Raw genomic sequence first — 6872 nt, forward strand, 5'->3', positions numbered from 1 at the left:
CTTTGTAGACCAGGCTGGCCTCGAACTCAGAAATCCGCCTGCCTCTGCCTCCCGAGTGCTGGGATTAAAGGCGTGCGCCACCACGCCCGGCGATTTTTTTTTTTTACCCAGTAATAATGACAGATATAAGTCAATGTTTTTTTGAGAGTTTATATGGAGAGAAAAAGAAACTGGAATAATTAGAACAATTTCTAAAAAGAATGAGGTACAAGGAATCGCCACATTTAATTTCCAAATCAGGTAGCCATGATTGTTGCAAATTTGTTGTATTGGCAGAGAATCCAGTGACACAGAGAGGATGAGGACAGAGGACCGCTTACTGCAATACCGCAGCTATTCTGATAGAGTCTGAAAAGACTCTGTGGAAAAATGACATCATTTCCAGTAGATGATGCCATAGTAACTGAGTATCCCTGATAAAACAAAACAACACATGATGAGGCAAATCCCAAACAACACTTACTTAAGCCTTACTTAGAAATGAACTCTACTTGGGTCCCAAATTTAAATCCAACATATAAAACTATAAGATGTCTATAATCAAACAGAAGGAGAGGATCTTCTAGGATGCCAACAGGAAACATTGATAAACTGGACTTCATCCAGCTGTGAGGCCCACTCGCCCTAAGTGCTTACTAGAGGAGAATATGATGAGCTTCAAAACAGGAAAAATAGAGAGAAATCACACATGTGATCAGCCTGTCATGTAGAATAAGCACAGGACTCTCAAAAGCTACCAGAGTAACTACCACACGAGTCAAGTATAAAACGGGGGAGCAAACAAGCTATGTCAGATAAACAAAAGATATTCAACACCAGTGGTCACCAGGGAAACAGAAATTAAAAACACAATGAGATGCTTCATGCACCTGTTCCATGGCTAACGTGAAAACTGGGGAGATTGGGAGAAATGCTGTCAGTTGCCAGTGCTGTGCGGAATGTAAATGGAACATCCACTCTGGAAATGTCTTGTCAGTTACTGTTACAGAAAATGAGTAGGTACCTGTCATATAATCCAGAAACTGCACTCTTGGACATTTATCTCAGAAAAGATTTTTTGAGCACACAGAAACTTAGAGATGATTCATCATGTCAGTTTCATTCACCACAGAAACTGGAGTAAATGTAGATACCCTTTAGTAAACCAAGGGTTAAACAAACTTTGTTATAACCATATCATTGAGAAGTACTTAAATTAACAGGAAGCAAACTATTGAAAGATAATAGATAGATGATACATAGATGATACATAGATGATAGATAGATAGATAGATAGATAGATAGATAGATAGATAGATAGACAGATGAATAGGTAATACAGAAAATGATTGATAGACAATAGATCTATAGATGGTAGAGGGAAAGATATATCAATGATAGATTATATATACAAAATAGATGATATAAATAATAACCAGATTGATACAGATGGGAATGATAGAGATGGAAAGATAGATAGAGATAAATTTTAGATAGGTCATTGTTTGAGTATTAATAGATGCTATCTCTGCTCTATCTCCAGATAATTAGACTGAATAACGAGCACCCTATCATGAACTCCCACATATCACATGACTCCATGACATAACACTCTTAACGCAACATAAACACATCAAATAGATTGAAAGGCGAGGAGGGAGCGGGAGCCAGGGGATATGGCTTTGTCCATGAAATTGACCATTATGGGATTCATCTCACATTACCTGAAACCGGTTGGAAGTTTTAGGCTCCATTTTTCTGGCTACAAAGGTGCACGGAGGAGACCCCAGCCAAGAGGACAACATGTGAGGTTTCCCCTTAGTTTTATACATATCAGAACCTCTACAACATATTCTTCCGCAGGCACAGTTCTCTCTCCTTCCACCCAGATGGGTGTTCAACTCTAAATGGAAGGGTCCAAACCATCAGAGCAAAAGAGATCAGGGAAACTCACTTCACTGTCGCACAGTAAAGGGGACCCTGGTTCAAACCACATTGAGGTCTGGCCTCAGAGTCCATGTGCTGAATGCCCAACTGGTTTACCAGTCTCCTCACCCACATCAACCTTACTTGGGATCCGTTGTCCTTTGGCCTGCCGTGACTACACTTTTTCCTCACTCCATATTTGACTTCCGATTTATCTCCGCATGCAGGACCAAGGCAATCGTGAACCTGAACCTGAATGCAACATTCAATTAATTATAATCTACCCACAATGGCTATATCATCTACCTGTCTTTCTGGTGCCACCAAATAGAAATCTGACTAAAGCAACTTAGGAAGGGTTCCTGTTGGCTCATGGTCTAGAACACAGTCTATCATGGTAGCAGGAGCACACTGCAGCTCTTCACAGCACACAGCCAGGAAACGGAGCAGAGAATACGCACACACAGCTCCCACCTGCCTTTTCTCCCTTTTATTCAGCCTGGTCCAAAGCCCGTGGAGTTGTCCTGTTCATATTTCTGGTGGGTCCTTCTGTCTCAATTAGTCGATTCTAGAAACTCCCTTGCAGACATACCCCGAGGTTTGTTTCCATGGTAATTCTAAGTCCCGTCGAGCTGATAATCAATATTAAATATCACAATGTTCAACAAACCCCTTTTATCTGTTCTCCCATTAGCCATAAGTAAGACAATAAGGATTAATTCCGTGGTTGGACTGAAGATTCATTTGGCCACTACTGGCAAATGGGTAAATGTCAGGCTCCTTTACTGCATCTCTTGATGCCAACGTGAGACCAACGTGAGACCACTGCCCACCTCTGCAGTGCCTTATCACTCTGTGATGTCTTAAATGCTAGTGGAGTTTAATTGATCAATGAAAACAAAAGAGACAACAGAAGAGAGAGCATGTCTATGACAAAAAAGGAATGATTGCAAATCCTGCATTTCCTATGATTTTCGCTGATGCGTCTTCTCTTGGGAGTCGTCTGCCCATACTTCGAGAAGATATGCTAACCATCTTTTAAGAATTAAGATCAGTCCAAGGCTCTTCCAGTGCCATTTTCTCTTGATTGCTTCTGCACCCTCTCCTCGAGTGGGAGGAGAGGAGCTGGCGGGGCAGAAGCAGCCTCTCGCGTCCTCCGCCCTGCTGTCTGCAGGGAGCACATTGTTAATAGTTATGAAGATTGCAAATTGTCAGAGTGCCGGAGAGTTGTGATTTTGTGGTTCGTTTTGCTTTCTTTTTAATTTTCCACATGAGTAATTTTTTAATAAGGAAGAAGGCGAGGACAGATGAAGAAAACCAGAGAAGTGTACCCGCATCTCCATTCCCATCTGAGATGGACGGATGGTGGGAAAATATGTCAGTAATGATACTATGATTATCCAGATGATGGGGAACTCAGATAACAGCAGAAGCTAGACATTTATTTGTTACTGAGGAGAAATCGTGTTTCTGAGAAGCAGTGGGAGGGGGTGGTTAGTGGTCTATGAGTCCTTGCACACCTGTGGAGGCCAAAGGAGGATGTCATGTGTCCCACTCTGTTGACCTGCTTGTTCCCTTCCAACAGGGTTCCTCACTGGGTCTAGAGCCAGGCATCATCCAACAATCTAGAGCTAGGATGACAGGTCTATCCAGCCACATCCTGCTTTTTGTGACAACAAGGGTTACGGGTGCATCCAGTCACGCCTTGCTGTCTGTGTGAGCGAGGATTTGAACTCAGGCCCTCAAGCTTGCACTGCACATATTCTTACCCACTGAGTAATGATGCCAACCAAACAGGGAGTCACTTTTCAAAACTAATTAATCCGTCTCCTAGGAGAGCTTCACTATCGGCTGATTATATTAAGAAGAAACTGACCTATTTTGAAAGAGAAAATTGGCTCCTTACGTGAATAAACTATTAGATTAATGTCACCAAGTTCCAATGACTCAGCCGTAGGCAACTTGTTAATGAGGCTAAAAACACCTTCTACAGAAACATTTAGTCCAGATTATTTATTACCAACCACTTTGAAAAGACAAATGTCCATTTTAGAAGACATGGCTAGTCTCCTTTATTCAAAATGCCATTAAAATGATCTGCTGCCACCAGATATCTGATAGACAGTGACCAGAGGTGAGGAAGAGAAAGAGGAATAGGAGAGCAGATGAGAATAAACCCTGAGAAATATTCTTCCAGAGTGTAAGGTGTAAGGATGGAAATTAAAATAATAAAATCAGTGACAGCAGGGGTATCTGCAAAAGGTGCACAGTGACGAGTCCCAGAGAGGCACAGTTAACACGACGGTGAGCAAACACCAACATCAGGACCCTATCTTGCTCACAATCCTCTAAATAAACACCACACACACACACACACACACACACACACACACACACACACACCCCTATGCAGCTGCATGCATTTGTGTCTACATGTCTTTATATGGATGTTAGAGACTAACCCAGCCGTCTTCTGTTGGGCATTTTTCCATTTACTGTTTTCAGGCTCTCACTGACACAGAGATTTAATGACTAGGCTAAGCTGGTTGACTGATGGGCTCTAGGGAATCTACCAGTCTCTACCTCCCCATTGTTGGGATTAAAGCACGCAATTAGCTCCACCTCCAGGCCCCTCCCTAACAAAGTCCCTCTCCTCTCCCCATCCCTTTCTCCTCTGAGAGGAAGACAATCCCCCAGGGGTACCCTCTCCAACTTGCACATCAAGTCTCTGCCAGATTAGGCACATCTTCTCTCACTGAGGCCCAATAAGGCAGCCATGGAGACTGAGCTGCCTGTCTATTACATATGTGTGGGGGCCTCATTCCAGTTCCTGTATGTTCTCTGGTTGGTAGTTCAGTCTCTGAGAGCTCCCAGGGGTCCAGATTAGTTGACTGTTTGGATCTTCCTGTGGGGTTCCCGTCCCCTTCGGGGCCTTTGATTCTTCCCCCAGCTCTTCCATAAGTGTCCTCAACCTCTGTCCAATGTTTGGCTGTATCTGCATTTGTTTCTGTTTGCTGCTGGGTGGAGCATTTCAGAGGAGAGTTATGCTAGACTCCTGTCTGCAAGCAAAACAGAGCATCATTAATAATGTCAGAGGTTAGTTCTCTCTCACTGGATGGGTCTCAAGTTGGGCCTATTATTGGTTGGCCATTTCTTCAGTCTCTGCTCCATATTTGTCCCTGAATTTCTTTGAGACAGGACAGATTTGGGGTCCAGAGTGGGTTGCTGTCCTTATCCCTCCACTGAGTATCCTGCCTGGCTGGAGTAGGTGGCCTCTTCAGATTCCAGTCCCCACTTGCTGGACATCTTTTAGCTTTCTGTGGAGTTCTGGGATCAAACGCACACTTGTGTTGGGACAGTTTACCGCACTGTCTCCCCACCCTCGACAAATACTTATATGAAATACTATTTTTCTGGGTCCTTTATATGACTTAAGCGACAAATGCTCATAAGCACTTCTTATTTTCATAGAAGTGTTAAAAGGCTGCATCAACGTCCTCGGTGTCTTTCCCAAGGACGTTGCTCTGTGTCTCTGTCTCTATCATGTTCTTCCTTCTCCATCAAATATCCAGTCTCCACAATCTTTAGAGAAACAACTTTGTGGGAAATATTTCCCCAATTACTTTCAGGAGAAATATAAGAGGCTTTGCTGAAGACAGAGAGAGAGAGATCCTTCAAGTCCCTTCTGTCACTGGGTAGGAAAAAGAGCAGGAAACAGAAAGACTCTGAAGACAGCAGATGTTGAAGACGAAATCCGGAGAGTAACTCTTCCCAGGAGCAGCAGACCCATCCAGCTCTGCAAGCTTTCCTCGTCCCACTTCAGCAAGACAATAAGTCGTGCCAAGCAGGTCTCCTGGGTAGTTTCAAGGCAGGGTCTAATGTAGCACAGGCTAGCCTCAATTCAGGAGTAGTAGATGACCTTGAACTTTTAATCCTTCTGGCCCCTATGTCTTGAGTGCTAAAATGACAGGCCTGTGCTGCCACACCTCATTGTACACAGTGCTGGGATTGAACTCATGGCTTTCTGTCCACCAAGCCAGTACCACGACCTGAGCTACATCTAACCTCTCCCTCTGCAGACCACTAAGTGGATCAAGACCCAGTGTACACAACACACAGATAAGAAGCCGAACGCATTCCTGCAAGTGCTTATTGCAGATTTTACATATAAATTAAAATGTTCCTGGATATATTTAACCATATAAATAAAATCTATTTTTGTCCTGTGACTTCTTGATTCTGTGTCTGTCTTATATTTTATCTGTACTAGCTCAGCTTTACACTCCAGAAATTCATTTAATTTACATTAAAGTATTCTGCAACATAAAAATTATCACATTTTTGAATAAGTATATAGCTTTATTCTTTTTCAAGATATCCAGTGAATGTTTTCAAAATGATTGCTTTCTGATGACTGAAAAGTCCAATTTATTATATACTAAATTTTCATGAGTAGTTGGATCCAGTTTTTACAAACTCTACTTCATCTCCCAGCCACCCATGCATGGGACCAACTCCTTTAAAGACCAGTTTCTTTTCGATATTGTCTCCCCTAAAACTTGAGGTTCTTCACTCAAACTTTTGCAATTTTTAAGTTGTTTGTTTTTGTTTGTTTTTCCTGGCTGCTCTATGTTTTGTTTTGCTTTGCTGTGGAGTTCTGTTTATGATTGGTCAATGCTTACAAACATGACTTTAAGGATATGTTCAAGATTTCTATGATGCTTAATAATTAGATCCAGAGTCTGGCTTTTATGAAACACACTTAGAGTCCTGGCACTTGGGAAGGGGTGCAGAGACAGAAGGATTAAGAGTTTGTGGTCAGCTGAGGCATAGCAAGATGGAGTTTAGTGGGAAATACATGGGACATCTCAAACCAAACCAAGCCAGAGAATGAACTGATTCAAATTAAATGCTTGGTGTCAAAACCCATCCCTTATCTCTTATTTTCCTTCTAGACTTAAAAAGAA

The sequence above is a fragment of the Mus caroli genome, chromosome 9 (genome assembly GCF_900094665.2).
Source record: "Mus caroli chromosome 9, CAROLI_EIJ_v1.1, whole genome shotgun sequence".
Taxonomy (NCBI): domain Eukaryota; kingdom Metazoa; phylum Chordata; class Mammalia; order Rodentia; family Muridae; genus Mus; species Mus caroli.